Source organism: Saccostrea echinata, unplaced genomic scaffold (genome assembly GCF_033153115.1).
Source record: "Saccostrea echinata isolate AGI-Se365-2 ecotype Australia unplaced genomic scaffold, CSIRO_AGI_Sech_v1 ptg000044l, whole genome shotgun sequence".
Taxonomy (NCBI): domain Eukaryota; kingdom Metazoa; phylum Mollusca; class Bivalvia; order Ostreida; family Ostreidae; genus Saccostrea; species Saccostrea echinata.
The window spans coordinates 4600601-4625961 of NW_026889793.1; the positions used below are offsets into that span (position 1 = coordinate 4600601).

The window sequence follows — 25361 nt, forward strand, 5'->3', positions numbered from 1 at the left end:
ATATATATATATATATATATATATATATATATATATATATATATATATATATATATATATATATATATATATATATATATATATATATATATATATATATATATGACATATGGCTTTAGGAGACCAAGGAGGATATATTTTCTGGCTTAGGGAGACCACTGGATTAAGGCGACCTTTTTCGGTCTCCCTATTATTTTGACCTCATCAGTATTGCAAATGTCTTTTTATAGATAAATAAACAGTCTGCCATTAAATATTATTAATCTTTAACTCTGTTATTTAACATTCAAAAGTTGTCTAATTCCTATCATCTTCCCTAAAAAAGAAAAGAATGTATAACCTACTTATAATTTCAAAGGATAATTTTTCTGCATTTTGGAGACCATAAAAAACATGCAATTAAACAAAAAATCTAGCATATATATATTTTCCGCTTTTGATATGTTCAAATGAGTGTTTCTTTAACTTAGTTTTCCACTTTTTATGTTAAAAACCTAAAAAGGAAAAATATTGTAAATTTATGGACCATGTTTTGAATTCTTAGCAAGTGCTTTCCGTCATTTGTTCCGAATGCCATCGGAATGCCTCTTCAGTTTTCAGAAAATGACCTCTGAACACCATGAATGTTGAGAAATTTGGGTAAGTAACTAAAATGATACAGTAATAAGTTGTAATTAAGAATACGCAAGACAAACATTCGTGTTTTTTTTTTTTTGTTTTTGTTTTTGTTTTGTTTTTTTGCCTAGTAATTTAGCTTTTAAGAGAAAAAGTATGATTTTAAATAATCATTAGACTATAGTTCGGTATATAAAATCCTGAAGGAAATTCGAAATAAAGTTAAATGATAGGCCCCTATATTTTTAATTCTTTTATGCAAGTCCACAAACAAATTGCAGAAAATATTTAAAGATTAGGCCGAACGTAGAAAAAAATAGTCTCGCAAGTTGACGCAGCTATGTCGAGCTTAAAAAATTTAAATTAAACTTTCTGTAAACATCATGCAGGACATGATCATCATGATATAGTATAAATGAAACAGACCCTGTAAGAAAAAAATAGCTGTAATTTAATAATTATTTATTAATATAATGTGGTCCTCTGCTGTTAAAATACATATGCAGTAAAAAAAGGGTGAAGCAGATTTGATACAATACATGGCTGAAGGAACGTACGAAATGAAATTTAGGTATACTATAGAAAACATTGCTCCTTTATGTTTGGACCCCCTCAATAATAACCTCTGATGATCTATTTTTTACTTTTGCTTTTGGCCCCCCTAAATAATAACCTCTGGTAATGTATTTTTCTTTTGCTTATTAAGAAATTTTTAGTTTGTAGCCTCCCCCAACCTGAAACTGAAAAATGTTGTTTGGTTGTGCTCACCCCCCCCCCCCTCCAACTAAATTACGTACGGGCCTATTCTCCATCCCTGAGGTTTTCTTTCACCAAAGAAAGATTAATTGGTAACAGTTCAGATATATAGCAATATTTACGGAAGGGAATATTCTCGTTTAATTATGAAGATGTGACAGTAACTAAATGTTACACAGTGAGTGTAACATTTATTTAATATTATTGTAACAGTTAATGTTTACAAATAGTGAAATACTGATACTATGAAATTTTAATGGATATATAGAAAATATACAAGTACAACCATTATTGTAAACCACATACACGAAAAGCTTTTTTTTTCCAAGCAATTGGAAATTCTTTACAAATCATTATCGCAGCCTAGTTCCCTTCATTATTTTCAGCAGTTCAGTGACGGAGATAAAATGATCATTTGGGGTTTATACCCCCCCCCCCACCAAATGAAACTAAAAAATGTTTGGTTTTGGTCCCCTTCAACTGAAATTGATTCCTACTTACCATGCTTACAGGCTTAACTATGAAGATGTGACAGGGAGTGTAAAAACAATAATTGTTCAGACGGATACATAAGCTGATATAAATATCAAATTTTAATGGATAGATAGAAATTAATATACAATTACAACCATTTATTATAAACTACATAAAGATAATTTTTCAAGCAATTTGAAATTCTTCATTTTTTAAGATAATATTGTATTTCGTATATATATGTTTATAGGTTTATTCGTATCAACAAATCTGTGTACGAGTTAATAACGCACCCTGGGTTCCCTGCATTTTCAGTGACAGAGAACCAGATATAAGAATGCAGGGAAACAAGCCTTGTTACAAGGTTTGAGGTTTGTTTATTTTATATTTTAATTTACATTTTTTTTAAATTATTATGCAAAACTCTGTGTGCAGATGAATATTTACATTTTAATGTTATAAGTCGTTTTGTGGTTCATTTATTTGCGGTGACTGTCCCACGTGTGTTTACCTGTTTACATTCACCTACTGACAAAATATACCTTCTGTAATCATGACTGTTGTAATCTTGTTTTTATGTTAGTTTACCATATGTAACTTGACTGTTGTATAGATTTATAGCGATCACTGCAAGCTTTTAATATTTAGGTGAAGAGAAATTTCAGACTATCAATCACAGGCACTTGTTTCATATACGGTGCACCCCTACTTATTTTTACCACAAGGTATCTAACTCAATTTTAGGCACCCTGCTTCAAGCTCGTATTTTGTTCATATATCAATCATTAACCTACTTTAAAATGACATTGTTCGCTTCATGAGACTTTTTTCTTGTCAAATAAATCGTTTCAGACGTCTCTGGTCGAGACTCTTTATTGTAGAGCACTCATTTATTCCTCGAAAATTACCTCGATACATTGTTAAATTTAAGACTTTAGATGGGATACAACTTCCAGTTGGGGTAGAATAAAACCAGAGACTTCCAAGTATTCCATTCCGAGGTCTCTGGTTTTATCCTTCATTTATAACCCCAACCGCAAATTTGTTTTGAAAATTACCTTGATACATCTTAAGACTTTAGATGATACAAATTTCATTTTTTTCACAGGTCACAGGGTTTCAACTTAAAAAATAAAAATTCTCACCGTTAAGATATGTTGGAAATTTTAGCGTGATATGTTGATAATTTGCCAAATTATTATGTAATAAAAGGGACTTTATATGATCACCCGGCGCTGTCACTTTAGTTCAGTCTTCACAACAATTCTTTTTCAGCACATGCCCTTCGGGCATGTAGACCTATCATTTTTACCCAGCGCATTCAAATTTGTACATGCCCTACTCAAAATTCTTACACTTACCAGTATTGTGCTACAAAAAAAAAAAAAAAAAAAAACATTAGGTATAAAGGTTTTATATTAATTTTTTCAGCATTGTATTTCTCCGTGACTGTACCATTTTGCCATTTTCTAAAGCGTTTTTGTTCATTAATAACTTTTGAGTTGCATGCTGGTCATTTGTTGGCAGGTTTAGCTGAACTGAATTTCAGAAATGGGATCATGACTGTAGTGCCACAGTATGTGGCATCGATGAACGTCTCGTAATTTAGCAAGAAACTTCGAGAAAACAAATAGGTTAAACTAAACACTTCAATGATTAGATTGACAATCATTTGACAGGTCGTATCGAGAATGTAGACAGGCAAGCCATCTAAGACATTACATATAGCAACGTTTACGGGAATAATGGGGGTAGGACAGAATAAATGGCAAGTAAAGATCGTACAATGAAAGAAGATTCACATATGCCCTCTTCGGACATGTAATTTGACAATTTTTACATGCCCAGCTGCAAATTTAACAGGTCCCTGGCATTGGACTCCCGGGTTATTTGGAAGACTGTTAGTTTAGTTTCATGAGGTCCGACAACATTGTTTCTCAATGTCTGCTCCCTCTACCCCATACACTTATCTTGATAAAATTATATAAATTATATTATTAATTACCCTGGTATATAAATTGTATAAACCGGTCTTGTTATAAATTATATAAACTGGTCTTGTTTATATAATTTTACAATGTCATAAACAGCTGCTTAAGTGCATATAATATTGTATTAAATGGATTTATATATAGGATTAGGGAAAGATCCTCACTTGATTATGCCAGCATATTTTGCTCGTAGGAGTTTATTATCTACCACACATGATCAATGTCACTTTTGGACGTGAATGACTTTTGACACCCTAACTTCAGTTCAAATCAACGTTAACTTTATGTGACGTCTTTCTGAATCTTTTTTGGCATGTAACTTGGGTAAAAACAATTAAAGTACTCTCAATGCATTTGATTTCTCTTAGCCCGTTTAAACATTTCCTAGGTCTATACCAGTTTTTGCAGGGGCGAAACTATATAGAAGTTGGAAAAGAAACCTATCCCCTTTTTGACGTATTTGGTTTTCAAGGGGTGAAAATTTTCAATGTTACACTCAACTACATGCAACATTTATTATATTATACTGAATGTTTTATACAAATACAAATAATAGTGAACCTTGAGCGCATAAATCTGCGCAGTCACTATTTTTTGGAATATCACCCGTCGTCAAGCAATGTTGACTGTTGCGACACTGGAGGGCGTGGCTTCATTATTCAGTGGGTAATAGTGCTTTTTAACAAATGTTTCTTGACGAATCAGATTGATTCATTTAATATACCTGAAAGTACAATATTAATTAATTGTCATCATTTTCCTATATTAGCTTTTTACTGGTAATGGTTTTGAAATGATAGGAACATGCACTGTTCAAAAAGTCTTAAAATGTTGTTTTGGCTCAATTTCTTTGTTAGATTACTGTGTTGAACTAAGGCAGGTCAATTAAAGTAACATGATCCAATAGATTCCATGTACATTTAGTACTGTAAAGTAGACAAATTTATTGTTTTCACAAATATTTCTCAAATATTGATTAAGTTGGTCTCCTGAAGGATGTATTAATGCAATTGGTCTGCTTAAGGTATAATATAGACATGCATATTTTATTTTGAATTTGTATTATGTCAATCATTAGAAATATATGGATCTTAATTAAAAAACATTGTTTTTATTAGAATTTAAGATATGTATAATAGGCATATATTCGTCATGCTTTTCCATAATTAAGTCCTTTTTTACAGGGTCTCTGCTAGAATCATGTGGACCCCAGTGTAACACATCTATGGAAAGAGAGAAAATCTCAGCTCAAGGGTCAACATGTCTTTATTCCAAGAAAGGTAAATTGATAATTTTTTTCTGCTAAAATACTCTTTTATAAATTATAATATCAATGCAAAAGAATGAACAAACAACATACCTAACAACATTTTGAAAATGAAAGTGCAATAACAGTTAATAATTATGATCAATTGAATGAATGTTAGGCCAACTTTTTTTTATATTCTGTTTTACGGGAGCGCCGACCCTAATTTGGGCTAAAATGAAATAAAAATAAAAGTCCCCAATTCAAGTTTTATTTTTATTTCTCCCGCCGATAGTTTATTTATAGTCTCTGAAAAAATAAAAGAAATATAAATAACCTTTTTACAAGCCTTTCAAAATGCGATTTGTCATTGGCTGAGGTAAATAGATTCATCCAATCACAGTATTCGTTGCGTGAAGAGTCACTGCACAGCATAGCGCCAAAATGTCAGAATCGGAGGGTTTCACGTGTTTTTAAATAGTCAGTTTAAAAAGTGACGTGTCAATGTTATATATTAGAAAAAGTATAAATTTTAATGAAAGATTGAATGAAATAGACGAATCAGTGATCTTGATCAAATGTCATGCGGAGGGCCACGTGGAAATCGAGGTTCTGTCAACCGCTTGTTTTGAAAGGTTCTGAGTACGTATTATCTTTGACAATTGCTTCAATACATTGAAATACGTCTTGAAGATTTTTTAAACTTAATTTTAAGACAGAAATGTTTTCTTTTACAAGTAACGACAGAACACTAGAACTATGTAGAACTGGTAGAAAGTGGCGTGACTGAGGAAATTCGAGTCACAACTTTCACTCGTTTTATGACAAATATTGGAATTCAGAATTACCTACGAAGATATATCAGTATATATGCTTGATGCTTGATTGATACAAGACATTATCTCCTTTTTTATTGCTTTATGGAATTTTGCGTGCTATGTAACAAATTAATGTACATTGATTGTTCAGCGTATTCATATCAGCTGATGTAGTGTATATGTATAGCTCTTGTTTAGTAAAACAACTTTTTTTTTACCACTAGGGAAAAGTATTGTTGTAAATGATACGCCCTTACAAATATTATTTCAATTCAAGACCTGGTTTCTTTTTTCATTCAACAGTTGTGGATTAGAACCATTTTCAACAATTAAATTTTTAAATTCTGCAGTAAACAGAATATTGTCATGTGTATTTTACATGTGTATACTATGGGAAAGATGTGTATTTTCTACAATTATATTGAAAGTTAGCATGCTCAGAAAGAAAACATAAGGATAAAAAGATATATATACTACAGATTGAGGAAGTTTGAATATGTTTTCAATAGAGATATTGTGGTACGTTTTTTCAACCTACGTATATATTAATTGGAAGTGCGTTGAAAAAAAAAATATTATACAACTTTTCTTTTTTTCATGTCTCATGTGCACTTCTGTGAATTAATTTATTTTAGCTGATCCATTGAATGTCTCACTGTATTTTCTACATAACTTTGCCAGAACTAGTCCAAAATCCTCAGATCTTGTAATTTGCTGAATACCGAAAAATAAAAGATTCTGAAAAGTTTATGAAGGGTGTGACAGAAGTCCTATAGGTTTACTGTGGTGACAATATGATATTTGACATTTGAGAGAAGACTATAGATTTGTATGTTTGATTTGCATTAATGTTAGAAACTGCAAGCTTTATACTAGAAATGCACCCCTGCTCCAAATATCTAAGAGAAAGTTAAATTTAAAATAGTTCATTGATCCATTAACAGTACCAATTCTGTGTTTTGTGTACATAAGTTTTTCAAATAGCACTGTTTTTCTAACAAATTAAGGTCATACAAATAAAATTCCAACCTTAATTAAAAATAAAAAATTTTATTGCATTTTTTCATTTTATTTTTATTTTTCTGACCGACTGCTTAAATTCCGAGCTTTTATTTTTATTTTTATTTCGACCCCCCGACTCAAATTTTTGAAAAAAATTCCCGTAAAACAGAAAATAAAAAAAATGTTGGCCTTAATAATCCAATCAAAGTCCTTGTTGTATATCATTTTTGCTAGGGCTGTGTATTGAGCAAAAAAAAAGAAGAAGACATTTTTTAATGCGATATGCAATATATTGGATTCTTTAACAATTCTGTCAAAAAAGTCTTATAAATTATTATGCATGAATTTTATAAAAATAATAATTGTTTTGCAACTCATTTTTAATTTTTGTCTCACTGTCTTTAAAAATTACACTTCAAATTCAAACTTTTCTTGACTGTAAAATCAACATGCTAAGTAAAGTTGTCTATGTATTTTTATGATTTTGTAATAATCATCTAAGATGTGCTACCTCCTTAACGATTATATCATTTTTGATCAGTTTTAATTCAAAACAGTTAAATATAATCTTTGGTGATTGAAATTCCCAACTTTTTCACAGAATTACATAAAAAAACTGCCTGCCCAAAATGTATTGGAATTAAGTTATTTTTTGGATACGATATATTCATTAATCTAGATATGTATCAATATATTTGGTGCAGCCCTAATTATTGCTGGTTCATAAATAACTAAAAAATAAACAAATGCCAAATGTTGGCATGGTTGGCATTGCAACTGTATCTTACACATTCAAATCAGGCCATTCTTACAAGTTTTGAAACATGTTGGATTCTTCACTAGTGCCGCTACTACAGAGAAGACAGCTTGTTTATAAACTGTGTCATTCAAAGTTTCAGTATATATATGAGAAACACAACAAATCTGAATGCTTAGCCATTACACTAAATGATGAATCTACTTTATTGTGTTATTTATTGACATTTGACAATCATGATTTATAAATCATTTTGAAATTTTTAAAAACAAATTAAAGCAATTCCCATCAATTCCTCCCTAGACAAATATATTAATGATAATTTTTACAGCAATACCTTGCTGTAAATTTCAATTCAAGTGATTTGATTTTTGATTTTTTTTTTGTTTGTTTGTTTGTACATTTATGGTTAATTTATCCTTAGAAAAAAATTAATAAGAAAGTAATTTTATTAAAATTTTATAACTTAAATAATGTCTAGATTCATGTATTGAATCATAAAATTGTTTTGAGAGATGTATCGTATCATAATGTCTGTGTATTATCCAAACCCAATATACCTACATATCACGATGTATCATTTCAGCATTTATTTGTTAGTGTTGTTTGATTTGTTTTGTATATGCCCTTTCCTGCTCAGAAAGCAGAAAGCAGAAGTTCTTGCTTCATAATTGTCACTCAAGACCTGAAACTGTATTAGAAATCTGTATGACGTGTGAAATTTCATATCTGTTTTGACATAGTTGTTAATTTGTATAACAAAATGCAATAATACAACACAATTGATTTAATAGCATTAATTTTTGTATCAGCAAAAAAAAAAAAAAAAAATATTTTCCCTACCTACTGACCCAAGTGTTTAAAGACTCAATCGGCAATGCCAAACCAACAATTTTTTAATTGTGGCCTTATCCACTGATATTTCTTTTGTTCTGATTCTTAGTTTCTTTTGTTCTGATTTTTTGTTCATTGAAAAAAATTGACGCCTTTTCTTTAATTCCTTAATTTTCAAGTTGAAGAGTGCATCCCGACAATCAGTTATGATGTTACAGTGTCCACTGTCCAATCCGACAACTGTGCAATCCAGCACACTGGACTTTCCGACCATTAAAACTTAAATATTTTATTCCCAAAAATTTCTTTATAATATATATAGAATAAAACACTGTATATTCCGACCACTGTACATTCCGAATTCTGGTGCTTTTTGTCGACAAGACTAGATAATTACCTTATGATTTTACCTGGGTAATTCGACATAATTATACATTTGTACCATAATTAGTCGCTAGTTCCATTTGGGCACAAGCTTGGTCTACTTAGTAGTTAATTACATGTATTAGTTTGATGGTGTTTATATAAACAATAAATGAACTGTGTTTGAATTTAAAAATTAGGCAATCAGTACTCTTCGTTGTTATCAATTTTATTCTCGCATTGACAAAATAGCATCCACGCGATAGAAAATAAAAAGGAGTACCTGATATTTAGATTGCCTTTACCTAACAGAATAAATAAGATTTTTTGCTTGAAATTGAAATCAAACATGCAGTCAGAGTCCTTTAAAGTCATGTCTCCCTAAAAAATGAGTACAGCAAACTACTGTATAACATGTAGACAACACACAATTTGAAGACAGCATCTCGTCTAATAGAAAATGTTTCATTTCCGGGTTAATATACACTGAATTAAGTGAGACTGTGCACATAAAAGATTTGCAGGAAGCAAAAAACTTCCACTTTAAGTAGACCCATTAAATTTTAAAATGTAAATGTTGTTTGATAAAAATTAAATCGCAATAACAATGTTATAGAGGTACGTCCCATTTGTTTGAAAAGTCACGAGAGGGTATTAATAGCCAATCTATCTTGAGAAGTTAACAATGCAGAAAAAATCGGAGAGAAATGTAGTGTAGAAAAAAAAATAAAACCACTGTTTACAGAAGGTAGACAAAATATTTAATATCTACTGTTAGTAAGTAAAATGCTAAAAGTTAAATTGCAACAACTCGAAGTGATTGGCAGTTCCATCTGTTTTGCACGTTTAAAAGAAATTATCGTATATTACTACAGAGTTTACTAGTGCTGTAACAAATGATGTGTCTCAAAGAAATGTTAATCAGCCGAAGGTATATTTTATACAACAAAGAAACACACACACACACACACACTTTGACAATTAAATACACATGTACTCTAAACCTAACGAAAAATGTTTTTTTTTTCTGTATGAAGTCACCTGACATTTATCATAATGCTCAGAAATATTCAACACTGGGTAATCCGACACACTGTCTAATCTGACATTGATTTTATTCCCCTTCAACATGTTGGATAAGACAGGTTTCACAGTATATCAATGACGTAATGTATGCAATATATAAATAACTGTCCCACCTGCCTGCTAATGTGGAAACAAAACTTCCCTCCATAACAAAAGAGTGCACCAATGGAGATCATTCGGCAAACCTCGGCTGATTCCGTCACTTTCATCAAACGTTTGATGAGGTACGAATCGGCCGAGGTGTGCCGAGTGCAATGGAGATAATCTCGAAACTTGTGTAGTAAGATCAACTCCTAACAATGCACCACTTTTCAGCATTTATATTCATTGCTTAAGGGTTTATTCTTACTAATGAAATGAGTTGTGGTGATGCCTATATTTACTGTAAGACATTTGTAATAATGAAGCATTTGTGAGATGTACCCTTTATCAGTTATTTACAAACAAGGCATTTGAAGAGGATGAGCACAGTGCATTTTTTTTATCTGAAGTTAAGGTGATTTTAAGCAAAAAACATTTCTTGTCCATATTTAGAAAGCAAAATATTTTGACTTAGTTTAAAGTTTTATAAACCCATTAAACTTGTTAAAAAATTAAGTATGTAAACTAAATTTTGAATAAAGAGTTGGTCCTCTGTGTAAAACTTGCTCTGTGAGCAAGTTGGAATTACAATGCCTTTCACGATTCCTTCACAAAAAATGGGGTGATGACCCACAATATTAATAAATGTAGATTAAACATCCTATTTATGTCAGTTATTGTATTAAATGAGCTTTCAACCATTTTATGCTTTATGGTTTTAAATAATATTTTATATTTCATAAATTAGACAGTGAAATTTGCAAAAAAAAAAAAAAAAAATTATTGATTTTTAAACTGTTGTTACATTTAGGAATGTGGGTATATGTACATATCCTGTTCAAGTCTTTGTGTATCACATTATATCACGATATACTTCAGACAAATTAGTACACCCGTAGTTTTGAATACAATTCATACATTGATTTCATTTGCCGCAATGGTCTCTTTAATATTGCAATAATGCATTTGGTCTTCCTAATGCATGTATAATGCAGGTACTGTATATACTCTATGTCCAACTTATAGGTGAGTCATAAAAAGATTAGTATTTTGAAACCAGGTTAAAACATCAGAGCATTGATTTGAAATTGTCAATTGATTCTGGCAAAAAGTTGTACCGATTTATAAGCGGGTCAATAGCAAATCCCTCCAAAATAACCTCAAAAAATACAACTGATTTATAGGCAGACCACCTTATAGGCGAGTATATACAGTATAGTTTTTGTTGAATTTTGCTAACAGCAAAACACTATGAATAATGAATTTTGGAAAAAAAGATTATTAAGTTTAATGATGCATGTATGTAGTATAGAAATATTGTTCATATGCCTGTACATGGTACAAATATGCATTTTACAGAGTGTACATATGCCAGAATCATATGGACCGCAGACTGGCCCTGGTGATTCCGTTAAGAAAAAAGAGGAAAAATCAGTGCTTGTGCTCATTGGTCATTGGACAAAGGTAAATAGATTTATTTCATGAAACTAAACATGTAAATTACTAGGATATTAAAATATCACAATTAAAATACATGTACTGATTTATATATATATGGATATCAGTTGGTCTCCTTGATGCAGTTATATGCATTTGTTATCCCTTTTAAGTGGATCTTTTAAATATTATGCAGTTTATTTAGAAGCTCTTTATTATCTGCACTGTTCACTTTTACAGGGTGTATGCCAGAATTTTTTGAAGAACAGTCTGAATCTGACATGGAAAAAATGAAGAAAAACAGCCTTCCTGTTTATAAATCTACATTCTGACAAAGGGTAATTTTGTTTAGTTCAATTAGAAGTGCACATTTAATTTCAGTTGCTTTCCTTAATGATATATTATAGCATTTTTATTCCCTTATGAACAATATGTATACTTGTAAAGCATGTATCACAAAATATTCTGCAAACAAAGTTTTGGGTGTATATTGCTTGTTGCTTAACGTCCCTCTTGAGAATTTTTCACTCATATGGAGACGCCACCACTTGCTGGTGGAGAGCTGCAAATTTTTGTCCTATACTCAGCACTTACGGCCATTGAGCATTGAGGGATCTTTATCGAGCCAGCACCTACTGTGACACGGGACCTCAGTTAATACGTCTGTCTCATCTGAAGAACGGGTCTCCACATTCCACAGTGGGATTCAAACTCGCTATGTAAGGATCAGCTTCTTTCTCCGCGACTCTAGAGTAGACGCTCTAACCACTGCATCTGCTCTACTTTGGCAACTTTGGGTGTATATAAGCATGGTTGTATATAAGCATAGGAATCATCATGTCCATCTGTCTGTTCATGTGTTTGGCCACTTGTGTGACTAGCTTTTTTGTTCCAATTCTGGCTGAGATAAATTGATTTAGGTCATCTAAATACAAACAAATTAAGGGAAATTACTATGGTATTGGGATGAACATTTTGGAATACTGTCTCATTGTTCCATTGTAGTTGGTCTCTTTAATGTTGTAATAATGCATCTGGTCTTCCTAATGTATGGCATACACTGTATGCATGTATAATGTTGTTAAAGTTGGATGAATGTAAAACAGTTCTTGCGTGATGACAAAGGTAAATAGATTTAGTTCATGTAACTAAACATGTAAATTACTAGGGTATTAAAATCTCTCGTTTTGAATACTGATTTACACGTGGAGAGTAGTTGGTCTCCTCAATGCAGTAATAATACATTTGATCTTCCTTATGCATACTGCATATTTATTTTTATATAAATTTAATGGCTGACATGTATGAGGGTTGATCCAAAAGTTTGTTGAATTTCTTCATATTTTATTTATTTATTAGTGAAAGAGGTTGAATACTGATTTAGATGTGGATAGTAGTTGGTCTCCTTAATGCAGTAATAATACATTTGGTCTTCCTTATGCATACTGTATATTATATAAATTTAATGACTGACATGTACGAGGGTTGATCCAAAAGTTCGAGGAATTTCTTCATATTTTTAGGTCACCTGAGTAACTCAGGTGACCTATTGCTATCCGTTTTCGTCCGTCGTCGTGCGACGTACATTAACATTTGAACATTTTTAGCTTCTTCTCTGAAACCGCTCAACCAATTTCAACCAAATTTGGTATATAGCATCTTTGGGTGAAGGGAGAGGGCAAACAAACATTATTTTAAAGATTGCCTTAGCATGTTGTTTATTCTGTGCATTTATGGCAATTAATATTAAAATCGTCCAGACCTGTTAAAACCCATGCTTGTCCACAAAAATGTTACTCAAATCAAATTTCATGTTAAAATTCGAAGTAAATATAAATACCTGTGTAATTGTATAATGGTGTAACAAATGTTTAAGAATGCCATATTTAAATTTCAAAAATTGCTCTAAATGTGCATGAGATAAATATCTAAATGCTGTGAAGAAGCACTGTGCTACAATTACCATATTAAAGAAGTGATTTTAATGAAATCTTGTTTCTAAAAAACCTGTAGAAAATTTAAAGAAAATTAGAAATCACGATTCTTACCCCAAAACCATCAGATGGTATGAAAGCCTTCAAACAATGTGTTTTACATAATTCGCATTTCCAAAAACTGTGATCATTAATTTGCCGACCTATTATTGTATGTTCTAATGAAGGAGAATTCATGTGCAAACTTCTACATGAGAAGAATAAAAGTATTGCCGTGTCCTGCAAGAAAACAAAATCACATTATATTATCAATTGCAGATGGTGTCTACGTCTTTCAACTAATTTTGCAACGGCAAGAGTATCTTCTATGTAGTAACTGTTTTGAACCAAGACATCCTACTGACAACTAAGTCCATGATACAGAGCTTTCTACTGCCTTGTTTAGAATTTTACATGTCGAGAAATTTATGGTCAGTGTAATGACCTTGTTTGCAAATCTAAATCTTCATTACGTCGAGTTTAGACTTGCATGTGAATTTCATGGTCCCTGTCCCCCTGGGGCCTGAGGGGCGGGGCTAAAACCACCAAAAATAATGCAATCTTTAAAAATCTTCTTCTTTACTCCTGGACATCAAGCAGTCAAACTGTTCGCATCATTGTAATAAGCATTGAGCCCTCTACCAAAATTTTGAAATTCATGGCCCCAGGATCAGGGGTTCTGGTGCTAGGATGGGGCAATATAGATCATATAGTGAAAGTGCATTATTTCTTTGAAAATCTTATTCTCTGCTCCTGGGTATTAAATAAAGTACATAGTTATGAAAAGCAAGACTGCCTCTTCCAAAATTGTGAATTTCATGGCCCCAGGGTCAGGGGTTCTGGTGTTAGGGCGGGGCTCTATTGATTATATAGTGAAAATGCATTAATTCTTTGAAAATCTTCTTCTCTGCTCCTGGGTATTAAATAAAGTAACTAAGTACATAGTTATGATGAGGAAGAGGGCCTCTTCCAAAATTTTGAATTTCATGGCTCCAGGGTCAGGGGTTCTGGTGTTAGGGCGGGGCTCTATTGATTATATAGTGAAAATGCATTAATTCTTTGAAAATCTTCTTCTCTGCTCCTGGGTATTAAATAAAGTAACTAAGTACATAGTTATGATGAGGAAGAGGGCCTCTTCCAAAATTGTGAATTTCATTGCCCCAGGGTCAGGGGTTCTGGTGTTAGGGCGGGGCTATATTGATTATATAGTGAAAATGCATGAATTCTTTGAAAATCTTCTTCTCTGCCCCTGGGTATTATTTAAACAAACTAAGTACATTGTTTTGATATTCAAGATTGCCTCTTCCAAAATTGTGAATTTCATAGCCCCAGGGTCAAGGGTTATGGTGAAAAAGGGGGAGGGGCTCTATTGATTATATAGTGAAAAAGCAAAATTTCTTTGAAAATACTCTTTTCTGCTTCTGGTTAAAAAGCAAAGAAGCTAAGCATATAGTTATGATGAGCATGATTGCTTCTTCCAGAGTAGTGAATTGCATGACCCCTGGGTCAGATGTGCTGGTGTAATGGTGGGGCTCTTGATGATATAGTGAAAATGCATTAATTCTGTTAAATAATCCTGTCTGCTCCTTAGTGTTAATCAGATAAACAAAGTGATTACTTACATGTATGATGAGCAAACTTCTGGTCCCAGGGTGAGAGGCTCTGGTGTTTCTAGGTGTGTGTGTGGGGGGGGGGGGGGGGCTCTATTGATAATATAGTGAATCTGTAGTAAAAAATGCATTATTTCTTTGAAAATCTTCTCTGCACCTGGGCATATCAGAGGCAAAACAAGTAAAAGTTTTCATAAAGATTTTTGAACATTTGGCTTCGGGGCCACCAACGTATAAAATCTCAGCTCAAATCTCAACCTCAAATCTTAGATTTCTGCCTCAGCTGAGATTTTCCTAAAACATCATGCCACCAACATCTCTGAGATTCGATCATCTCACGTAAGCTGAGATTTGAGAAAAATCTTGGACTTATTCTCGTTGTTATATACGACCTTTTTTTCTGAAAATGCATGAATTTGTTGAATCAATGATTGAATTTACCTTTTAGTCAGTTATTTATGCAATATTTTAGTGAATATCACAAAAAAAAAAACACATCCCACACTTCCTTCGTCTTTTATTTGTTGTTTCGAGTCATTCAACAAAGAGGATTCCATTTCGACATTTGCGACAATTTTCATTGAACCCCCCGTAAAAAATCCCTACAGAAGAATAACACAAAAACATATCTAAACTTTGTAGTCTTGGTTCGTCTGTCGACATAAACACACAAAAACATACACCGAGGCGTCACTTCCACCATTGTGACGTTACATGTAGCAGGTAGGCGGATCTAGACTATATTCCCCAGACTGACTAAAAGAAATCATTTTTCTTTGTTTGTTATATATGTTAGATATATCTGTATAATTCTTAATTCTCCATAGCAAAAAAAAAAAAAAAAAAAAAAGAGTCATAGGGACTATTTAAATTTAGAATAAACCTGAGTGAATTTTTTTTCTAGCAGATCCACAAAAAAAAAAAAATGCTCAGTAGGCCTATATCATGTAAATTTCTCACATGCTGTAATAAATTTCGCGAGTATACCATAATTGTGGAAAAACAGCAAACATATCCAGGAGCAGGTAACATACGCATGCTTAGTTTTACAGGATTTAATTTATCAAGGAAATTTCTCGAGGAACTGTTTAATTGGCGGTGAATTTCAGCTCATATCCCCCCAGAAGGAAGAAAAACCGGCTGAAATTTGAACTAAGGGCATGTATAGGGAAGCGGCAAACTAACACATCGCATTTTTCTATGATCCCCTGTGACAAAGTGTTTCGGAAAGTCTTCTTTTTTTTTTTTTTAGATAAATAATAAACAACGAATATAGCACCACTTGACAAATAATCATCGTTACATTGAAAACCCAAATCAATCTCGCATACGCTCATTGAGTAATGAGAAACTGATTAATTTCTAATTGTATCGTAAATAAAAGTTTCACTGCGTAATGATGTAATTTTTTAAAAAAAAAAAAAAGAACCTACGGATCATACTTTTTTGCTTCAAAATGTAAGTTGTCGTACTAAAAAATACTGTTTGTTAAAAAAGAATCTATTCTTGCAAGTACTATAGCTAGCAAGTACATTTGAATAGATGCAGTCCTTCTTGTGATTTATACATGTATTTCAGAATGGTCATAAGTCAAGTTTATTCTTATAAATAATATAAATGGTCAAGGATTTAAGTACGCACAATACATTGTGAGTATAAAGTCGATCCAAATTCTCAATCAAGAATTTTATAGATTTAATTAAGAACCAAATTAGACAGACTGCTATCATCTGTAATAAATAAATGGCGATTTACATATTATTTCGAAAGAACAGAAGAATTTGTACATGAAATTCTAGACAGATTTCTTTTAATATTTCGTATAATATTTACCTTAATAAATAGTAAAATATACAGACCCTGAAACGTGCTACTACCCCACACGCACGCTGCACGAACGGTACACGCTCGCTACACGGTTTGCACGAAACGCTGCACGGTTTACACGAAACGCTACACGGTTTGCACGAAACGCTACACGGTTTACACGAAACGCTTTGCACGAAAGGCTGCACGGTTTACACGAAAGGCTGCACGAAACGCTTTGTACACGTTTCTCACACGCTTTGTACACGATTCTCGCACGCTTTGGCCTCGATCTGGATTTTCTATTCGGAATCTCTCGGGCATTATTTTTTTACGGGTTAAATATAGATTAATTAAGAGTCGCAATCTTTCACAGTACTATTTAAATTAAAACTCGCTACTCCTGTACTACATGTTTATAAACTGATAGAAATATTCAAAGTTAGGTAGTTAATAATTCATGATTTTCTTTCTGTTTGTAATCCACTTGTTTTAAGGTGATATGCCCAACATCGTCAGTGTACATCCTTTTTTCTCTAAATTTTACACTGCAAGAGAAAGATTTATATTTGCCCCTCATTATTTCTTTCGGCATAAATTTTTTTAAGTATTATATTAAAAACTCGTTTATTAGCGAAATCTAACTTTAGTAATTAATTTTAATAAATATTATACTGTGTTTATTTCCGTGAACGGATCGATTTTCTTATGATTTAGCAGTTAATTTATTTTATTTAATTACTTCAGGTCCACCTCTTTAATATGCAGAATTAATAAGTACATTGCAGAAAAGAAGATGCATTTTCTTTCCGTCTCTCTTTTGGTCGGGAGCGAGAAGGGGGGGATTACCGAGATCTTACTTGTGTATCTGTAAATCTGACATGGCTAAAGACCACCGGCAGTCATTTCAGTAATTATACTATCGGGAAAAAATTATTAAAAAAAACAAGTAACTGTGCTTAAGAATATTCATGTCTCCAGCGAGATTTAATAAAATAAAACATTTTATACCAAATGGTAGTTTTAACATTTAAACGTTTTATCATAGAGTTTAATTTAACATTAGAATTCTATATGGAAGAATGGAAGAAAAACCCGCGGGGAGGGGATATAAAGGATAATTATCTCTCTCTACATGTACCTAAAATGACAACAATATACATGTACCCATCACCTTGTAAATTCCTTCATTATAAAACTCGGTAGAGGGGAAATTTTATGTAATTTACAAAAAGTCACGGCACAACTTATCATGCAATATTCGTGTATACATGTCCAAGTACATTACATGAAAACTCCAGTATTTTAAAAAATACAAATTAAAGCTGCCTGATTTATAAGACAACTGATATGTAATTGTTATTTATAATTTATTTCTAAACTCTTTTATATTGTGACTGCCGAACAATCCACTGATCACGGAAATTCGGGTCGATTAAAAATAAAATCCACGGGTATTATGTGTACCAATTAAATATAAAAAAAACAAAACAAAAAATAAGCATTTAATATCACAAATTTAAACTCGATCGTTATTCTCGGGTGTATTTTAGACATGATTGATAAAAGATAAAAGTAGAACAAGTTTTCAATTCCCTGCTCGTGGAGCCCATGGTTGCTGTCGTAAATGACCTTGATCACATTCGCACATTGCAAATGGGAAGTTGAAGATTTATTTTAAGTGGTGCATCCGATGCACCATATAAATTAAGTATTTATTTCTTTATACAAAACAAAGTCAATTATGCTTTTTAACACCCGGTACCGACAAATATTGAAATTTAAAGCTTGCGTTTTTGAAATGCGCCCCCCCCCCCCTCGGTAATTTCTAATCCTGCGTTCGTAAATGCATGTGAATTATACTCATATTTTTCAATTATTAATAAACCAATGCTTTGTGTTAGAAGACTATTAATGACACACAGTTTTGATTAAAATTATTTAATACAATCTGGTAATAAATAGACAAGAGCGGAGACCTGATAAAATTTCGTTTGAAATTTCGTTTGTTGCTTTCTTTGGAAAATAAAATAAAAAAGATATGATCACTCCGATTGTGCATTAAAATCAATTCATTAAAAATGTTGCACAAACACTGTAATTACATATAATTAATTTGAATAAATTTCCTGTCCATTTTTATTTTTGAGAGAAAAAATAAAGAAAAACAAATTAAATATACAATACCGTGTAATTTTATTTTGTTGTTCTCATACTTTTTTTTTTTAATTTCACTCTTCAAATACATCCAGTATAATATCTCCGAATAATATTAGTTATAAACAACACTATTTGACATCTCGACCCATCGATAGCCATATTTAAAATGAAATGACTTCCGAATGAATCCTACACGTTTCTCACACGATTCTTGCACGAAAGTCGCACGTTTCTCACACGGTTCTTACACGAAAGTCGCACGTTTCTCACACGCTTCTCGCACGCTCGCTACACGGTTTGCACGAAACGCTTTGGAGCTTACACGAAACGCTGCACGGTTTACACGAAACGCTACACGGTTTGCACGAAACGCTGCACGGTTTACACGAAACGCTACACGGTTTGCACGAAACGAAAAGCGCACGAAAGTTACACGCTTTATTGGGGTAGTAGCACGTTTCAGGGTCTGTAACTTCCTGGGAAAAAAAATACGGGACCGGGGAGTTTTGATATTTTATCTAATCATATTTCCTTTTCTGATATACATGAACATTGTGAATTACATGTAATAAAAATGTCTTGTCACAAATAGCTCATTTAAATATGAATTAAATTAAATATATTAATTCCTGTACGAATGAAGATATAAATGTTATGTACGAACGTGCCACTAGAATATTCTATTCTTTATTTTTTTCTTTATTTATTTTTTTCTTTTGGTAAAGTTTAAAGTGCTTGATTCCATGCGTGGACAATATTAATATAATAAGAATATTTACATGCGCGTAATTAACCCCCCCCCCCCTTCACAGGATAATCAAGTTTTGGGAGAAATTAACATCCTTTCTGTGCTTGTATGTTAATTTCGTGTATTTATTGATTAAAATGTGCACTGTCACAACATTTGCGATCATTGTACCATAAAAAAAAAAATTGTGAGATTTTGTTTGAGACTGGTATACATCAATCTCAAGATTTTCTGAGAAATCTCAGAATTTTTTCTCAGCTGAGTCGGAAAAAACGTTGGTGGCACGCATGTTTGAGAAAAATCTCAGACGTGAGAATCACTGTAAATAATGTACTTGAAAGGTTAATAGTATAAGAGAATTATGCAAGGTTTTTTATCGTATAATACAAAAAGTACTTTCATAGTTTTAATGATCAGGTAGACTTGTAAGTAATAGATGAAGAAAATTGAGACAAAAATAACTTGTCTTATTCAATGTTCATCAAAGACCAAAAGAGTCCAATGTAAGAGATTTTCAACAAGGAATTAAAATACCGGGTAGTACAGAAGCACTAATAGTTTGTTAATAACTGTATGGTGATAGTGATAAATGGGGAACAGATTAGAACCTAATTTATGAACTGTTCATGAACACTAGACTAATTATTTTGTTGATCCTGATCACCCTATTTTTCTTGCTTTTGGGCAACAAAGCTTCACCTTTCAGTTCATTTTATACTCTGTGGATCCTCTTAATTGTTGTATTATAATCAGATGACCGTTAAGGCCCTTGGGCCTCTTGTATTTATTTATTAGTGAAATTGGTTGAATACTGATTTACATGTGGAGAGTAGTTGGTCTCCTTAATGCAGTAATAATACATTTGGTCTTCCTTATGCATACTGCATATTATATAAATTTAATGACTGACATGTATGAGGGTTGATCCAAAAGTTTGTTGAATTTCTTCATATTTTATTTATTTATTAGTGAAAGTGGTTAAATACTGATTTACATGTGGATAGTAGTTGGTCTCCTTAATGCAGTAATAATACATTTGGTCTCCCTTATGCATACTGTATATTAATATAAATTTAATGACTGACATGTACGAGGGTTGATTCGAAAGTTCATGGAATTTCTTCATTTTTTATTTATTTATTAGTGTAAGTGGTTGAAAATTACAAATAAGAATTATATAGACACTTGTTGAATTTTTTTAATAAACAATATTTTAAATATTTATGATAGTAACTCTATGGCAGTTGCCATAGCAAAGGATGTTTGAAAATGCAGGGGAGACATTTACTCGTTCATTATCATTTTAATTCTTAATACGTGAAATAAGAAAAATCCTGCACTAAGTGGCAAATAAAACGAAAATTTTGTCATAATTACGATTGCTTGACCACTAATATACCTTTCTGTGAGAGTTTTACTGATTTAACTTGATATTTAGATTATTAGTTGATGATTTCTTGTTCATATTTTAATTGTTAGAGAACATCACATTTTGGTCAAGTTATAAGTTTTGTTAAAATCTTGGGAACACTCTGACTTAAAGGGGTATACTACTGATACAGGCTGGAGAAAAATGCATTAAGCAACTGATTTACCAGTGGCATTAGAAATTTAAGAAAAACAGAACTTCCATGGAGGTTGATTAAAGGTGTGGCCGCCTTTTGGAGGGTCTGTTTTTCTCATAGACAAATTAAGAGCCATTCTCTGTAATGACTTGAACTTTTATATAGGAGCTGTGGCACGCATAGTCTCAGAATTTCTCCAAACTCTCTATGATAAAAGTCTTTGATACCGTAAACTCAAATCGGGCAAAAATTGGTTGCTACGTGTCACGGTTACCATAGCAACATGTCCTAAAGTTTGAAAAATGGCATTTTTCAACATCTTCAGAGTCCCACAGTTAACGTTTGCAGCAAAGCAAACAAGTGGCAATGACTGTTTCTGAAAGTTGAAGGCCTGGTGTCTTAAATGCATGATAAACATGTTTGGTAAATCATCTATAACATACGTTACTATGGAAACAAAGTATTCAAAAGTAATAATTTTGTTCATTTAAATTTATAATGTCATACACTGAAGAATAAAAACTATTATAGGTTGAAATGCAAGCAAATAATTGAGAAGAGATCATTGTAACATATACCAAGGACAAAATATGATATTTCTTATAGGTTGGCAATGGTTGCCATGGTTTTAATACCACGAAGGGATTTTAAATTTACTTTCCTAGTGTTTTAATCTTATCCTATCTTTTTAAAAAGCATATTTCTATATAACTGATGATCAATTTTTAAAGGCCTTGGTGTGACCTTAATTTTCACATTTCAAAAAATTCAATTTCAATTCTTTAAATAGTGCGTTGCTATGGAAATAAAGCAAAAAAATTTGCATAAAAATCTGAAAAATACTCTGTTTCCTTGGATACGTACCGTTGTATGTAGATTCCCGAAACTTTAATGATTGATATATGTGAACAACTAACCTGACTTTAAATTTTGACTATCACCCAATCTCTAACTGGATGCAAAAAGCTGGCACATAGGGTCTAATATTGACAAAAAATTAACAAAATCGAACATTTTCTCTTCTTGGTAACCATAGCAACAGTGTTGTATTTTTCAACAACCTTTATCAATATATGATATTCAACTTTAGTTCTACGAGATAAATACTATTCAGGGTGATTCAAATAATATTTTTCTTGATTAAAAGGTTAGTAAATTCCTAAAGCAGCAAAAAAATATCACATTAAACAACTAGTACGTTGTTTCCATGGTTACACTGCAAAGCAACAATTAATCTCAATTTTTCTTATGTTGTCGGTGTTGCAAGGTCCTAAGGATGCATATGTGCCAGTCATGAATTTTATTGTTTTTCCTCACGATAGTAGCATTAACCCAATCATAGCAACAGATTTTGCATGGTGACACTGTGTTACCATGGCAACCATGAAAATTATTTTTAGAATAATATTGCCAATACCTAATTACATGAGGTCAAATATTTTTTATTGTTTTTCTTACGTTGTTGATTGAGTTTGATCATGTAACATCTTTCATTTGTGAATATTGAGCGTTTTTCAGCATTTTTCAGCATCTAAAACGTATTTCAAATGTACCCATGGTTACCATTACTTAGAGATAAATTCTAAATAGTTTCTTTATAGCATAAGTGGAAACAAGGTGTCATGTTTTTAGGAGAATGGTTTGTTTGTTTTTCTTAGTCTTTATTATGGCTTAATAAAGATTCAAAGTAGCTGAAAATCTCAATTTTTTCAACTTTTCTGGCTGTTACCATGGCAACCAAGACCCATAGCAACGGAATTTTATTTGATATATGTTTCTGGTGTCAAGTTGTAATAATAGGCAAAGTTTTATCAAAATCGGTGACCATGCGTGGCAAAGAAGTTCAAGTGGTTACAGAGAATCGCTATTAAGCGTTGATGGACGTTGACCGCTGACGTACTGTGCTTGACTTTGCTTCTGAAATTGGAACACCATATGCAAAGATGGGGAGTATTTTTGAAATATGAGTGTAATATTAAGATAAGTTGATCCGTGTGAGAGGATACCAAGGCTTTTCTTGAGAGAGAAAAGGAGAAAAAGGCAGAATATTCTGTAGAATTACTTAGTCGAATTGAACATGAGGGTGAGATGCTCCTATAACGCTCCTATAATGTGACATGACATACTTAACTTGACGTTACGTAGAAGTCTCCCCCTGATTTTACAACTATCAATGTTCAGAAAGCTCGTGTGACCTTATTGGTAATTGGAACATGGTGAAAATATCCAGTATTGTTGCATAAAGACTCCATATTATAAATATGCCTATTGTTTGCTTTCATCAAATCACAATAAAATTTTAGAGATAATTAAATTTCACAAACTTTTGGATCAACCGTCGTATTAGAAAAAAGATGGATCTATTAGATTGAACAGGTTATAATTCACCTGAGTCATTTAAATTACTTATTGCTATCTGTGTTTGTTCAGTCATCATGTTTCAAGTGTTGTCTGTAAACTATTGAACATTTTCAGCTTCTTTTCTGGAACCAGTTTCAACTAATTTCTCAGTTGAAGTATACAGACATAATATAGAAGTGATTTTATTGACTTTCTCAATCTATCCTGAATTTAAAAATGTAAATATAAGCATTTGATTGTAAATATTGAACATTTAGCATCTCATAACCAGAGTTGGAAATTACTGACTGCCCGAGGTAGTCTGTTTTTCAGGTAGGCAGGGACAAACTTTAGATTAACCTCGGTGGTCGAGGTCATTTAAACAGCTAGTTCCTGTTTTCCATTTTTTTTTTTCAGGGTATAGTAAGTCTATAGAAAATAAGTAAAATATAGTATATCAAAGGAACACTTCTAGTTAAAAATTTGAGTTGACCTTAGGACCAATATTGGTTTCAGTCTTTAGAAAAAGCTTATCGATGTATGTTCCGATCACTGACTTTAGGCCACATGTGTGTAGTTTCTTGTTTCTCATGTATTGCTTTAGTTCTACGTTAATGGTAATCTAACAACCAAGCTTTATGACAAATGAGATGGCTTTAACTTTTCAATTGTCAACTTCCCTTACTTATTTAGCAATATACCTTCATCACCTGCATACAGGGTTTATATCTCTCAGTTGATTTGATACGAAAGAGCATCCTCTATGTTTGAAATTTTTTTAAAACGAGGTAAGTTATTGACAAATAAGTTGCTGAAACAAGAATATCAGCAGTCTTGTTTAAAGTTATCATTTTGTAAATTCTATGGTCGATACAATGACTTTGTCAGCAAATACAATTTATCATTAAGTCAAATGCTGAGTGACGTTTTTCATACTTATTGTTAGGCCATTATTTACACACTGAATTATCGATGGATTTTTCCATTGTTTCCCAGTTGTGACAAGGAGCACATGGCGTGTGTGACCGGTCTGCAGGGGATGCTTACTCCTCCATGGCACCTGATCCCACCTCTGATGTTTTGGAGGTCCGTGTTTGCTCTGCTCCTATTTTGTATTTTTTGATGGGCTTTTGAGCTTGAATACTGTTTGTTATCTCGATATATTTCATTCTAGTCAACTGTGTGTTCATATGATCCTACCTCAGTATTTACAGAATTATACATCCTTTGTATGAGGGTCATTCTTGATGTCTGACTGAGTAATGGCAATGGGACATAAAACCTTAACTGACCTTACCACATTCTTTTCTAATCTGAAAACCCTCATGCATTTTTAGCATAACATATCGCCAATGCACACATTTTTCCCAAGGAATGAACTGCATCTACTCTGCATAGAACAGTATCTCTCCCACTGGCACAACAGTACTATTACATGTCATTATGTTCTTGAAAGGAAAACAGCAGTTATTGCTCAGCAAGATTCTTTTTCCTGACACCTGCAGTATCGAGTAACACAAAGTGAATGATTAGTGTCCTCGAACAAAGTGTGCTTACAATGAGGTATAGTTCCGGTTGATTGCATTTAGTTAAAGAGAATTTATGATCTACATTTCTTTTATATCAACACCAAACATGCATTTAAGGAAGAAAATATAAGTAAAATGCAAAAGCCTGTATAAAAAAATCAAAGTGCAAG

The 25361-nt window shown here is 32.3% G+C and overlaps 1 long non-coding RNA gene across 2 annotated transcripts in view; it reads left to right on the top strand.

The window, feature by feature from the left end:
- The first annotated feature begins 2076 nt into the window (after nt 1-2076).
- The window catches only part of LOC133201490 (uncharacterized), a 28432-nt gene continuing 5147 nt past the window's right edge, over nt 2077-25361 (top strand). The window contains exons 1-4 of one of the 2 annotated variants that reach the window (XR_009723094.1): nt 2077-2209; nt 5021-5116; nt 11383-11487; nt 11701-11798. This is a non-coding gene — a long non-coding RNA (uncharacterized LOC133201490). Of the gene's footprint in view, nt 2217-5020; nt 5117-11382; nt 11488-11700; nt 11799-25361 lie in introns of both variants that reach the window. The other variant, XR_009723093.1, reaches the window with a different exon arrangement.